The 15,444-nt window shown below is 43.1% G+C and overlaps 1 protein-coding gene across 1 annotated transcript in view; it reads left to right on the forward strand.

Annotated features, from left to right (window-relative positions):
* Positions 1-241: 241 nt before the first annotated feature.
* UCN3 (urocortin 3) overlaps positions 242-15,444 on the forward strand; it is a 40,471-nt gene continuing 25,268 nt past the window's right edge. The window contains exon 1 of the mRNA XM_077474111.1: positions 242-383. The gene's annotated coding sequence lies outside the window, so the exon portion shown is untranslated. The remainder of the gene's footprint in view (positions 384-15,444) is intronic.

Consider the following 15,444-nt stretch of genomic DNA (forward strand, 5'->3'; position numbering starts at 1 on the left):
CCATTTATGTAGCTTCATAAAGGGACTAAAGTTAATGGCTCAAAGTGCTTATTGAAGCACTACAAATTATACCAGTACTATATGAATGAATGAAATAAAGGAGTGACCACAAGGGTAACATTGGCTTACTATTCCATAATAAAATCTTGTCTTTGTCTATAAGTTATTGGAGACATTATTATCATTCCTTTTCTATCTACACAGGAGAGGGGAGCGTTTCCATAGAGAGAATATCAGAGCCCCTTCCTTAAGAGTGAGGAGGGGGGAAGAGTGAACGAGAGAGGGGGAGCAGACTTTCAAGTCAGAGGCAGCTGCCTGATGAATCTCTTTATCCTGAGAGGCAGAGAGAAGGGAGCGTCACTCATCAGCACTGCCACATTCAGGTGAGTACATAGTACTACTGACACTTCCACTACAAGTCAGGCAATGTGATATTTAGGACAGGACATGCACTGCTTCTTTCTTCAGTTTATTCCTACTTATGATTTTAGATAGTTTTTTTTCTTTAAAACCACTTGTTCCACCTAATGTAAAAGTAGCAGAATTCAGCTAATAACATTATTCTGATGTCAGGTGGTGTACTTGTGATAAGCACAGGGAGCAAAAGAAAGGAATGGAGTTGTAACTTGAATTGTCTGCTGTTAACACTGGAAACCAAAGTGATTCCAAGTTGATGAATTGCAAGATTTAAATATTTTTAAGGAACAAATGTTTTTAAAATAACTGAGAGATTATATATATATATATATATATATATATATATATATATATATATAGATATATATAGATATCTATAAATATATATATATATATATATATAGATATCTATAAATATATATATATATAGATATCTATAAATATATATATATATAGATATCTATAAATATATATATAGATATCTATAAATATATATATAGATATCTATATATATATATATATATATATATTGAAATGTATTCTGTGTTCTTGAATGGGATGCTATAAAGGTGTTACAATTTAATTTAAAGGCACAATTGTTATACTCAAACACAGTCTAACACATAGCTTTCCAACTAAATTAAACACTATAGAATTTAAATTTTAGTTACACCTTCTAAAAACCATAATGCCTAGGCTAATGAGAAGATAGGTATTAAAGACACAATCCAGTGAAGTGTTAACACTAATGTAGACCTGAAGTTGTGAGGCTGAATGGGAACGATCTTCAGTCTGCTAATATCACCACGCTTTATATGTCATTGGTCAGAATTTATCAGAGTAGAAACGCTTCTAATAGTGTGCAATTAGAAACTCCCTGTAGACACATATTTATGTATGGAAATACAGAATAGAAAGATACAGACGAATACATAAGACATAAGAAATGCATAAGACACTTCTATCTAATCTTTCAGAGACAAGCATATAATAGCTACAAACAATCAGTACTTCATAGAAAAAAACAAATAGTTTTATTTATTTTTTCACATCCTAGTAGGACATTTGTTATAGGAAAATTTAACTACTACATACAGCACCAGCAAGTGCTACAACCAAATTTCAGTTTTCTCAATGGTATTGAGATCCTAGAATGCATACTTAAATCAGGGAAATGGGTAAAGATAGCATGCAAACTGCTGTAGTTTCAGAATCAGGAATTCTGATTGGCTGCCATAAATTATTGCACTGTATACATTGTTTTATGCTTTTTTATTATGCAAACATAAAATTGGCAATTTGGTGATGTCTTGTCACCAATACCTGCAGTTAGATCATCTCAAATCTGTCATTATTTTTTGATTTATATAGTGCTAGTATATTCCTCAGTGTTGTACTGGGTATTATTGTAAAAGTAAAGCATGAAACAATGCCATAATAGACTGCTTATGAAACAGCAGGGTTAGGAGCACTGCACAGAAGAACTTACAATTGAATTACATAAATGAAACAAAAAAACACTTACATGTTGAAGGATTCCATTATTGCCTTGTTAAGCATTGATGAGATTAAAGCACAGTGCTAAATGTATCATCATTGTTATCATATTATCAGGTAATATCTCATTTTAGACTGACTGATACTTAAAGGGTACAACATTCCTATGTAGTAGGTACAATATCCAGGCATGCAACACGTATGCTAGCTGTGTTGGGTTTTAGAACCCGTTTTATAGGATTGTGCCATACATTATAGAAAATGATACATGGACACCAAAAAGCTGAAAACAAACACAAGAGCTTACAGCTGTAAAGGGAATACATTATAATGGACCGTAGCAATAAAGCCTTTGCTTCCTTGGCAAAGACGGAGGAAAATTAATTAGTGGAAGGTTTTTGAAGATTGCTGTTTATTTGCTTTCGCTGGTAAATAGTTTACACAACATGAAGGGGTGTGAAAATTATAATGATCACAATTGTATATACTTTAAATTACTTTCATTACAATTTACTATTCCACATTCATGCAATTAGCTTTTTTTTTATTTAGTACAATATCTCTTAAAGCATCAGCGTCATTGGTATATATTAAGGATTTGTAAATTTTTAGACACATTCAACATTGTACCATTTAACAAGCAAGAATAAGCATTTAAAAACTTGCTTACAGTCAGGGTTGTGAAGCAGTTCCTTTAATTACTGAGACGCAAGCTATTCAAGTTTTGAAACTAAAGTTGTTGAATGTACAGGATGGTGAAGCCCCGCAAACTTTTAATGAGTTGAAAAAAGACTGAATAGGGAATCATAAAATGGGATGTGATGTTTCAGCAAGTGCCATGGCAATGCCAGGAGTCACTATGGAGTATAGAGATCTTGGCATTAAAAGAAAACGATATTTATAATGTTTTAAGATAATGCAAAATAGTCAGTCTGCCCGAAGTGACCTCTACTAGAAGCAGAAACACAATAGGGTTGATTTTCTAAAAGCAAGTAGGTTGTATACGTTGCAAGGGAATTTTCCCCAGGGCTTAGTGAATGTTGAAGTTTCACTTTGTAAAGAATACTCAACCACATGCAAGGAAAAAACAGCATCTTGCTTGTACATGATTGGATGATGGAAGTCAGCAGAGCTTCATCCACTTTACTAAGCTCTGGGGAAAATTCCCTTGCAAAGAGCAACTTTCCTTGCAAAATGAATGGTCTATTTGTCTTTAGTAAATTAAACCCAATTAATAGGAGGCATGTTAATGGATCCCATACTGCTTATCCTTTTGCAGCTCCTAAGTTATCTGTAGAAAGTGATATGTCATATGTCTTTTTACATTCTCTCTCAGTGAATGTGTTATAGCATATCCTTGCCCATTGCAAAAAAAAAATAACAAGATGTAGGGCCAGTGATTGACAGATGTGAAGAAAATGCAGCAAAAATAAGTTTCTCTAACTGACACACATCTTTGGCAATACGGTTGACAAAGACACAATGGCTACCTGCCTCCTGGGATTTGTCTAAGCCTGTCTGTGGCAGTCCTCTTGTAATGGGTGTGTACCTCCCTCTGAAGCAGTGTAACAGGGAGTTCCCTCTCTGAGTAGTTAACCCCTTGAGGCATAGCATACCTCTTCTCTTCAGTTAAGTTCTGAGATCTTTCACCTGAACACCTAGCTCTTTTCTACACTCAGGCCATTGGAGCTCTTCCAGACCCATTTTACCAAGTATCCTATTAATTTGATGGGCACCAGTGGGTGTGAAGATCGTTACCCACAATATATTTATTTCCTCAGAAATTTTGGGTGGGATCCAGCTTGACAGAGTCAGATTAGCCAGAGCCACACTAGAGCCAAGCACTCTCTACCAATGTCTATTTGATTCCCCACACTTAACCTTCAACCAAGAGAATTTAGCAAAGCGAATTTCCAGACAAGATGCCATTCTTAAAGGAAGGCAAAATATTTACCTGAAGTAAACATTGCAAAATTCAGTAGCAGAGAAAAGCAACTACTAACAATTTTACTTCTTATGTCACCATAATTTTAACATCAAGTGAATACAGGTTCTGGCAGATATCTTTCAACATGCTTCACCCTATAAAGGGTACCAGTGCTATTTCTCTCCTAATCTCCACTAGGGAGCAGATCTAATGCTCCCCGAAGGGAAGCACACAACCCAGTACTCACTATCACTCACGTGATGGGTCTAGATCTTCATTCTTGTGAGGAGAGTTTAATCTTAGCTTGTACTGCCATCCCAACCCAACCATAACTAACCCAGAAACTCTACCCATCAGCACTTACATACACATGTGTAAAGAAGAATGAGTAGCAGGGACCCCAAAAAGAAAGACCCTATACTTCCTATTTCTCTAAGTGTGTTTTTATTTTCTGCTCACACAAGACCTTTAGTACTCTAACAGTGTCAGATGCTGCAATTTGACAATTGATAGGTGCAAAACATACAAGGAGAATCCATGTTAAGATTTAAAATGAAGAAATTTAAAACAAAAATTTTTGCAAAAACAAGCTGTATACTTGACTTAGCAAAACTACATTTTTATCATTTTTTTTCACACAAATAGTTTTCTTTTGGTGGTATTTGATTACCGTATATACTCGAGTATAGGCCGACCCGAATATAAGCCGAGGCCCCCAATTTACCCCCAAAAAAACTGGCAAACTTATTGACTCGTGTATAAGCCGAGGGTAAGACATGCCTGTCCATCCCTGTGTGTGTGTCCGTCCATCCCTGTGTGTCCGTCCATCCCTGTGTGTCCGTCCATCCCTGTGTGTCCGTCCATCCATCCCTGTGTGTGTGTGTCTCCATCCATCCATCCATCCCTGTGTGTGTGTGTGTGTGTGTGTGTGTGTGTGTGTGTGTGTGTGTGTGTGTGTGTGTGTGTGTGTGTGTGTGTGTGTCCAGCCTACCTGTGTCCTGAGCCTTTGTCCCGAGCCTCCGTCCCGTGCCGAGCCTCCTTGCCTCCGTGCCTCGCCGCCGTGCCTCGCCGCCATGCCTTGCCTCCGGTCCCGTCCCGTCCCGTCCCGTGCCGTGCCGTCCTGTGCCTTGCCTCCGTCCCGTGCCCTCTTCGTTCGTCGGCGGCCATTGTAAAATTCAAAAGCTGCGCCGCCGCCTTCGCCTGTGATAGGCGGAACACTGAATTTCCCAGCAGCCTGTGTTCCGCCTATCACAGACGTCGTATCATCCTCGTCCGTAGTACGAGGATGATACGAAGTCCGTGATAGGCGGAACACAGGCTGCTGGGAAATTCAGTGTTCCGCCTATCACAGGCGAAGGGGGAGCCGGAGGCGCGGCTTTTGAATCAGAATGGCCGCTGTCTGTCTGCTCGACACGCTGATCGAGCGGGCAGACAGCGATGACTCGAGTATAAGCCGAGGGGGGCACTTTCAGCCTCAAAAAAGAGGCTGAAAATCTCGGCTTATACTCGAGTATATACGGTACCTTTTTTGCAAAACAAATTAAAAAAGGCAGAATTTTTTGATGTGCACTGATGAGTCTGCACTAATGGGCACTGATAGGCAGCACTGATGGGCACTAATAGGCAGCACTGATGGGCACTAATAGGCAGCACTGATAGGCTGCACTGGCAGGCACTGATAAGGAGACACTGATGGGCACGATTGGCGGCATTGATGGGCACTAATAGGCAGCACTATAGGTGGCACTGATGGGCACTTATAAGTGGCACTGCTAGGTGGCACTGATTGGCAACACTGATTGCCACTGATTTGCAGCACTGATTGGCATTACTGATGGGCACTGATTGGCAGAAGTGATTGGCAGCACTGATGGGCACTGTTTGGCACTGATAGGCAGCACTGATGGACACTGTTGGGGCTGCACTGATAATCAGGACATTGGTGATCAGTGCCCTGATTATCAGTGCAGATGTCCCCTTTCGTTCTAGCTGGTTACCGGCTCTTTCCTCTCCTCACGATGTCGCAGCGTGAGGAAAGTAATTCCGATAACTGACAAGTGTGTTTACATCATGGTCAGCTGTGATTGGACACAGCTGATTATGTGGAAAAGAGCTGCCGATTGACTCTTTACCCTGATCTGTGATCAGCTGTGTCTGGAGAACACAGCAATTACAAAGCACGCCACCCACGCTGCAGCGGGCGCAATCACTGGATGACGTTTTATGATGCCCTCTCAGGACTGGGCGACCGTGCTGTAGCTGTCATTTTGCTATAGAGCAGTCAGTAAGTGGTTAAAAAAATTCTTAGGAATACCGCTGTCAATTATGCATACAAGCTTTGACATAATGACACTAAATTACATCCATATTCTTCAAAAATCTCCATATACACATCTACAACTTAATGGTCCCGTGATCTATTTTTCATGAAATCACTCTCACCATGCTATTCTGCCTCCTTGTAACATCATCTAAAATCTACTGAACCTCTTCTTCCTCACCCCCCCCCCCCACCCCCACTACGAAATGGACAGTGAACACTTGTTGCGGTAATGTGCACTCCTCTAAGCACACTACAAATCTCATAGTCCATAGTCCCTAGTCCATCTTGGGAGCAAGCAAGAGAGGATAGCTAAGTCCCTATTCACAATGGGACCATGGAAAATTAACGTAGCCACTCTTTAACAGGAAGTTTGATCAAAAAAAATATGGAGATCCGGGGGAGGCTAAGAGCAATAGAAGGTATTTGGGCAGCACAGGGGTATAGTGGGTAGCACTCTTGCCTAGCAGTAAAAAAGGTCGCTGGTTTCAATCCCAACCATGAACTACCTGCCTGGAGTTTACATGTTCTCCCTGTGCCTGTGTGGGTTTACTCTGGGTACTCTGGTTTCCTCCCACACTCCAAATACATGCAGGTAGGTTAATTGGCTTCTGTCCAAAATTAGCCCTGGTATATGAATGGGAACCTTGGATTGTGCGCTCCTTGAGGGTAGGGACTGATGTGAGTTTGCAAAGTACAGGGATAGGGACAATTGTAGACACTCACTCAGGTTGAACTGGATGGACTGGTGTCTTTATTCAACCTTACTAACTATGTAACTATGTATTTTTTGGATACACACGCACACACACACACACATGCACACTCAGGGAAAATGAAAGACAACAACTTGAATTTTTCCCTCTCCCTAATTTTTTTTAAACAACTGACAAACACTTTTGTTTTTTTTCAATTAATCCATATCTGTCTACGGGATTTTTTGTTAATTCCAACTGACACCATTGTTTGTGGCAGGAAGAGACAGCATTATAATATTCAGTAAGGTTGGAGACGTTTGATTTCCACTGTGGTGCACCTAATAAGGTAATTTAGAGCCCAGGGTGAACATGCCCCCCCCCCCCCATGATGTATGAACATTATGTGTCAGAAAAAATCCCCCTCCCAAAAAAAGTTGAGCACTAAATAGCATGCTTACCCCATAGCTCCCAACTGTCCCTGATTTGTGAAAAGTCCCTCTGTCCCTCTTTCCATCTTATTTGTCCCTCATTTTGGTCTGATCTGTATAGTTATATATAAATGATACTTTTTCTCTTTCAAAAAGTGTTTCCCAGTATTCCATACAATTTTTAAATTGCTGCATTTGTAAACTTAGAAAGCCAGTATAAAGAAACAGTAGTGCAAAAAAGCACTTGTAGGTGCCACGTACCTTACAGTGGAGCCCAAAATGCTGAGAGTGGCCTCTTGCATGGTTCCTGTCCAAACACCCCTGGTAGTGGAGACAGGAAGTTCTAGGGCAACATAAGGGTGCAAGAGCCTGCAGGCAGAAGGCTGAAGCTTGGAGATGCAGGAACCTCTCTGGAGAAGGCATGGAAACTGATCATCAGGTTTGTTCAGTGGGAGCCAGGCAGGTAAGTACAGACTCAGGATCAACTGCAACGTCAGGAACAGGCAAAGGTTGGCAACTGGCTGGCAGCGAGGTACACAATCAGGAGGCAGGATTGTAGTCAGGGACAGGCAGAGGTTGGCAATGGGCTGGCAGTGAGGTACACAATCAAGAAGCGGAGCCGTAGTTGTAAATCCAAGCAAAGGTTTGTATTTAAGAGCAGAGGCAGATGAACAGGCAGGGGTGATCCAGGAGAGAAGTCAAGGAAGTCAGGTTTTCAGGAGCAAGGTCAGCAGGTAAGAACAGCAATCAGGAACACACGGACAAGCTGAAGATGATCCAGCACTGGCACCAGGCAGAGTCTCCGTTTATATAGGGCGCCGTGCACTGGAATTGGTGTGCGCATGCTCGTATGGATGCGCCAGTGCGCATGCTCACTCTGGATCTCGCTCGTCTCTGTCTGGGACACCGCGCATGCGCATCGGCATTAGCAGAACAGGAATTAGCCACTGCTGCATAGAGACAGGCGTTAGTTATGTGAGTTCTCTGACAGTAAGTTTAACAATTTTTTTTTGCATAATTCTCCCTTAAGGGGGCGTGGCAGGGGGTGTGTTCTACTACATACTTTTGCTAATAGGTGTCCCTCGTTCCCATCTCAAAAAGTTGGGAGGTATGTTACCCCCAAGCATAAATTCCCCCTCATCCCAGTACAAATCTGCTCTCCTGCTGAAATCCCCCCTCCCAGCAGAAATCTTTGCCCCCCCATTCCGCCTAACAGGTCAAATCCTCTTCCCAAAAAAAACTCCCCCTCCTAGCACAAATCCTCTACCCCTCAAATTTCCCCTCAGAGCACAAATCCTCTCCCCCCACTAAAAAGCCCCCCTTCCAGAACAAATCCCCCCTCCTAGCACAAATCCCCCCCCCCTCACACACACACACACATTTTCCCATCCTAGCATCAATTCTCCACAATCATCCCTACTAACACAAATCCCTCCCCAACTGCCAAATGATCTCTTCTAGCACAAGCCCTCCAAATCCCTCGTCCTAGCACAAATTCTCCTCCCCATCCCCCCTTCCCAACACAAATCACCATTTTCCCTCCTAAAACATTTCTTACCCCTGCTGTCCCCCAAATTTCCCCTCCCAACACAAATCCCCACCCCCTAACCTCCTTGCAGGATCCCCACACCTCACATGATACCACAATGCATAGGGCAGCAGTCATCCCTCCTGCCCACCCCTTGTCCCAGCCCTGTGCATATACAAATATGTAAACATCCTAATTGTAACTGCTTCATATACAAGTACAAAGAATGACAATAACAGTGCTGTTATGTTCTGGCATTACCTTCCCGATTGTAAGTGTATGATTAGCATACACAGGATTTCAATTGTACGGGAGAGCTATAAACCCATACAATATAAACTGTGCAAGGAAAACGCTAAAAACAAAGATTGCTCTAGAGACCAGACAGGGAGTGAATGGTCTGTGAAAGGATGGTATGTGAAAGGATGAAAAAAAAAAAAAAAAATTAGATGTAAGGAGATAGGTGGAAGAGAACTCCAGGCAAACAGTTCAATGAAATACATATAACAGAGTGGTTTTACCTAACAAATGGTTTGTATTTCTGTCCATCCAGTTCTGAAATGTACACAGCTCTATTACACAGTACATCCCTGTCTGGCAGGGCAGGACACCTAATACTTCCCTGCAGTAATTAACCACTTTCAGACCGGACCATTTTGCTGGTCAATGACCAGAGGTCTTTTTACAATTTGGCACTGCGCTGCTTTAACTGGTAATTGCGCGGTCATGCAATGTTGTACCCAAACAAAATTTGCGTCCTTTTCTTCCCACAAATAGAGCTTTCTTTTGATGGTATTTGATTGCCTCTGCGATTTTTATTTTTTGCGATATAAACGTAAAAAGACCGCAAATTTTGAAAAAAAATGATATTTTCTACTTTTTGTTATTAGAAAAATCCAATAAACTCAACTTTAGTCATACATTTAGGCCAAAATGTATTCAGCCACATGTCTTTGGTAACATCTACAAACTAAGGTACCTTTTCTGGAATTTACGCAGCTTTTAGTTTACGACTGCCTATCTCATTTCTTGAGGTGCTAAAATGGCAGGGCAGTACAAACCCCCCCCCCCCCCCCAAATGACCCAATTTTGGAAAGTAGACCCCCTAAGGAAATTGATAAGTGGCATGTTGAGCCCATTGAATATTTTATTTTTTTGCCTCAAGCGATTGAATAATGACACAAAGTTGTCACTAAATGATATATTGCTCACACATGCTATGGGCATATGTGAAATGACACCCCAAAATAAATTCTGCTGCTTCTCCTGAGTACGGGGATACCACATATGTGGGACTTTTTGGGAGCCTAGCCGCGTACGGGGCCCCGAAAACCAAGCACCGCCTTCAGGCTTTCTAAGGGCGTAAATTTTTGATTTCACTTCTCACTACCTATTACAGTTTTGAAAGCCATAAAATGCCAAGATGGCACAAAACCCCCACAAATGACCCCATTTTAGAAAGTAGACACCCCAAGCTATTTGCTGAGAGGCATGTTGAGTCCATGGAATATTTTATATTTTGCCACAAAATGCGGGAAAATTACAAACTTTAATTTTTTTTATTTTTTTTTCACAAAGTTGTCACTAAATGATATATTGCTCACATATGCCATGGACATATGTGAAATGACACCCCAAAATTAATTCTGCTGCTTCTCCTGAGTACGGGGATACCACATGTGTGGGATTTTTTGGGAGCCTAGCCGCGAACGGGGCCCCGAAAGCCAAGAACCGCCTTCAGGTTTTCTAAGGGCGTAAATATTTGACTTCACTCCTCACTACCTATTACAGTTTTGAAAGCCATAAAATGCCAAGATGGCACAAAACCCCCACAAATGACCCCATTTTAGAAAGTAGACACCCCAAGCTATTTGCTGAGAGGCATGTTGAGTCCATGGAATATTTTATATTTTGCCACAAGTTGCGGGAAAATTACAAACTTTTTTTTTTTTTTCACAAAGTTGTCACTAAATGATATATTGCTCACGCATGCCATGGGCATATGTGAAATGACACCCCAAAATAAATTCTGCTGCTTCTCCTGAGTACGGGGATACCACATATGTGGGACTTTTTGGGAGCCTAGCCGCGTACGGGGCCCCGAAAACCAAGCACCGCCTTCAGGCTTTCTAAGGGCGTTACAGTTTTGAAGGCCATAAAATGCCAAGATGGCACAAACCCCCCCCCCAAATGACCCCATTTTGGAAAGTAGACACCCCTAAATTTAGGGGTACACTAGTGAGACTAGATAATAAATGGCGGGTGCCCTGAAACTATAAAAAAATAACTAACCAACCAGCGTCACCTGTAACAGTTATATGGTGATCACTGGTGAAAGGGTTAACTAGGGGGCAATCAGGGGGCTTTATGCGGTAGTATATGGGGGTCCCTGGCGCTATAAAAAGCTGCGGCGAACCTAAATACCTACCTGCCTAACTAGCGTCACCTGTGACACTAATACAGCGATCATAAAAACGATCGCTTATTAGGCTGGGTTCACACTGGAGCGATGCGGGAACGCCACGAATCCGCGGCGGGTTCCCGCATCGCATGCCTCCCGGCGGCAGTTCACACTGCCCTATGCGAACTGCTGGGAGTGTCAGTGAAATGTTAATGACACCCCCAGATCAGTTCGCATATCGCAGTGCGATCTGCAAACTCGGATCGCATGGTGTGAACACCCATGCGATCCGATTCTGCTGCGGACCAAATAAAGGGTCCCGTGCAAATTTGCGGCAGGTGCGGCGGGTGCGGCGCGAATTCAGCCATACTATCTGTATGGCTGAACTCGAATCGCACAGAGATCGGATGTGATTTGCACTGCAGTGCGGTGCGAATCACATCCGTTCTCATAAACCGCTGCAATGTGAACCCAGCCTTAGTGACACTGGCGACGGGGGGTGATCACGGGGTTAAACCTTTATTGGGGGGGTTAGGGGGGTACCTTAGAACTAAAGGGGGCTAACCCTAACTGCCCTAACAGTTATTACAGTCACAAATGACACCCGCCGGGTGATCAGGGGGTTAAACCTTTATTAGGTAATAAATGGCGGGTGCCCTGAAACTATAAAAAAATAACTAACCAACCAGCGTCACCTGTAACAGTTATATGGTGATCACTGGTGAAAGGGTTAACTAGGGGGCAATCAGGGGGCTTTATGCGGTAGTATATGGGGGTCCCTGGCGCTATAAAAAGCTGCGGCGAACCTAAATACCTACCTGCCTAACTAGCGTCACCTGTGACACTAATACAGCGATCATAAAAACGATCGCTTATTAGGCTGGGTTCACACTGGAGCGATGCGGGAACGCCACGAATCCGCGGCGGGTTCCCACATCGCATGCCTCCCGGCGGCAGTTCACACTGCCCTATGCGAACTGCTGGGAGTGTCAGTGAAATGTTAATGACACCCCCAGATCAGTTCGCATATCGCAGTGCGATCTGCAAACTCGGATCGCATGGTGTGAACACCCATGCGATACGATTCTGCTGCGGACCAAAAAAAGGGTCCCGTGCGAATTTGCGGCGGGTGCGGCGGGTGCGACGCAAATTCAGCCATACTATCTGTATGGCTGAACTCGAATCGCACAGAGATCGGATGTGATTTGCACTGCAGTGCGGTGCGAATCACATTCGTTCTCATAAACCGCTGCAATGTGAACCCAGCCTTAGTGACACTGGCGACGGGGGGTGATCACGGGGTTAAACCTTTATTGGGGGGTTAGGGGGGTACATTAGAACTAAAGGGGGCTAACCCTAACTGCCCTAACAGTTATTACAGTCACAAATGACACCAATGCAAAAAAAAAAAATGACATTGGTGTCACTGTGACTGGGGGGCAGGGGTAATTGGGGGGGGGGGGTGATCGGGGGGGGGGTGTGAGTGTGCCTGGCATGTTCTACTGTGTAGTGTCGTGTTGGTGCAACTCACCGATCCTCTCTCCTCGGTGTCGGAACGAAAAATACCGACACGGAGGAGAGATTACATCACTTCCTCTCCTGTGTTTACATTACAGGAGAGGAAGTGATGTCACGGAGCATTTCTATTCGTCGGGAGCGATTGCGAGGGGGTGGCCATGAATGAATGGCCGCCCCCTCATCCCGGATCGCTCCCGAACGAATACCGACCGCCGCGGGAAGGCAGGGACATATATATACGCCCATATGCCTGCCCGTGCCATTCTGTCGACGTATATCGTCGTGCGGCGGTCGGCAAGTGGTTAAAGAGGAAGTAAAGCCTCCTAAAAAAAAAAAAAACTACATACTAGCTCATTATGAATTACTTACCCGAGACTGAAGCCCCGGCATCAGTCCTCGTTCGCCCCCTCCGACGCCGCCATCTATTCCAGAGTGACTTCTGGGTATCCTGGCTCCGACCCTGACTGGCCGAAGCCACAATGACATCACTAACTCGCATTTGCGATGGTGCCGCCACTAGCGGCATGATCGCCATTAGAAACGGCGGGCTCAGTGCACCACAATAGGGATAAAACTTTTCCATGAAAGGGAGCTTAACAAGACATGTGGCCACTCATTCAAATTAGAAGAAAAGAGGTTTATCCTTAAACTACGTAGAGGGTTCTTTACTGTAAGAGCAGCAAGGATGTGGAATTCCCTTCCACAGGCGGTGGTATCAGCGTGGAGCATCGATAGTTAGATAAGCACCTGAACGACCACAACATACAAGTATATACAATGTAATACTGACATATCATCACATACATAGGTTGAACTTGATGGATTTATGTCTTTTTTCAACCTCACCTACTATGTAACTATGTAGCAACCCATTGCAACAAAATAGTCACTTTCCTCAAATTATTGAAGCTTTTTTAATTATGTGATTCTGTCCACAAGGTTGTTACCTGTCATTAGTGTGAACCACCCAAAAACAACACAGATTCTATAAATCTATATGTATATACCCCTAAGGATAAAAAAATAAAAAAAATTTAAAAACATGCCCCAAAACTGAAAAAGTGCATGAAATAAATTCCCCAAAAAATTGTCAACTCTATATACTGTCCATATGATTATATGACAAATTATTGCTGTAAAGTGTCCATATGGTAAACAAACACCAGTGAAAAGATCTTCATATGAATAGCTGAATTGGAAGTGCACAAATTAGAAATCTTCTCCAGGAGTATAATGTGCTTTTCCCATCACCAAATAAATGAATTGGCTCCTTACCAGATCCAAGCGACCCCCCCCCCGTTACAGAGGGTCACCACAGGCAAATACAATCAGTTCCCCCTCAGGCGATCCCAGATCTTTCACACAATGGGGCTATGGCTGTTACTCCACATGTCACTCCCAACTCAACGTGGTATCACATAGGGAAAAACATAGGCTCCAGTGTAAAACCAATGATTTTAATTTGCAAATAACTAGCGTATACACTTACATAAGAGAACTTTAAAAGCAGGCTCAAAACAGAAGCGTGCGCCGGCCGGACACACGTCAACGAAGAGACCAACCCGTCCTTCCTGGTCTGTAATGAACGAACACGACTGGGGTGACGTCGACACGTTCGCACCTCCCTACGCGTTTCGTAATAATTTACGTCGTCCAGTTAGGCCCAGATGGGCACTGAGCATGCTGCATTATTGGGCAATGGTAAGGCTGCAGATGGGCACTGAGCAGACTGCAATGATAGGCAATGGTGAGGCAGCAGATGGGCACTGATCAGGTTGCAATGATGGGCAATGCTGTGGCTGCAGATGGGCACTGACCCTTATTTTACTTCAAAGATCTTTATTTAAAATTAAAAAATTTTCCTGAAACTTTCCTCCTAAAATTAAGGTGCATGTTATACGCCTGTGCCAATAAATATGGTATGTCTTCCCTGTTTTCCAGCCTCAGTAACTCAGAGGATATACTTGATAAAACAGAGATGACTGGGCATGTGATCTGTAGCTCGATGTATGGTTCTCCGCTGTTAGTCCTGGCACGTGGGAAGCCATGCAGGAGCCCAAAGGCTTGCAATTTACACAGAAGACCCAGCCTGCGAGTTGCTACCAAAGTACTGCCTTCAAACACGGTGTCCCTGTCTCTCCAGACACTCCCCTGTGTTACCCACCCATAAATGCTGACATCCACTGCACCATAAAGAACAATGGCTGGTCCGATCTGGCAGGCCGATGTGATCGGAACGTGTGAAACCAGCCTTAATCAGCAAAGAACAAAATAAATGCCCTAACAACCAACTTTCCCAGCTGGTGTCTCCTGTGGTCATCACTCATCTTTTACAAATGTCTTTTATCCATACATTTTTGGTTGCAAGATAGTGTAGATATTGGATTGTACACAGATTCATGTCCATTTATTAAATTTGTTATTTATTAATTTCTGTAACTGGTTATATTTAAAAAGCAATGAATGTGACATTCAAGTAACATTCACAGAAGGTAGATCAATCAGTGTCATTCACAACAAATGCACAAGGAAGAGTTACCTGTAATGAATGAGTGGTAATTATCATATTCAGTAATTTAAAAATAAGCTCTTTATGCCCCGTACACACGGTCGGACTTTCCGACAAAAAATGTATGATCGGATCGTGTTGCCGGAAAATCCAATCATGAGTGGGCTCCATCGGGCTTTTGCCATCGTAATTTCCGACACA

This window comes from Lithobates pipiens, unplaced genomic scaffold, assembly GCF_037356315.1.
Source record: "Lithobates pipiens isolate NorthernLeopardFrog02 unplaced genomic scaffold, aLitPip1_a1.2 Scaffold_8, whole genome shotgun sequence".
In the NCBI taxonomy this organism is placed as follows: Eukaryota; Metazoa; Chordata; class Amphibia; order Anura; family Ranidae; genus Lithobates; species Lithobates pipiens.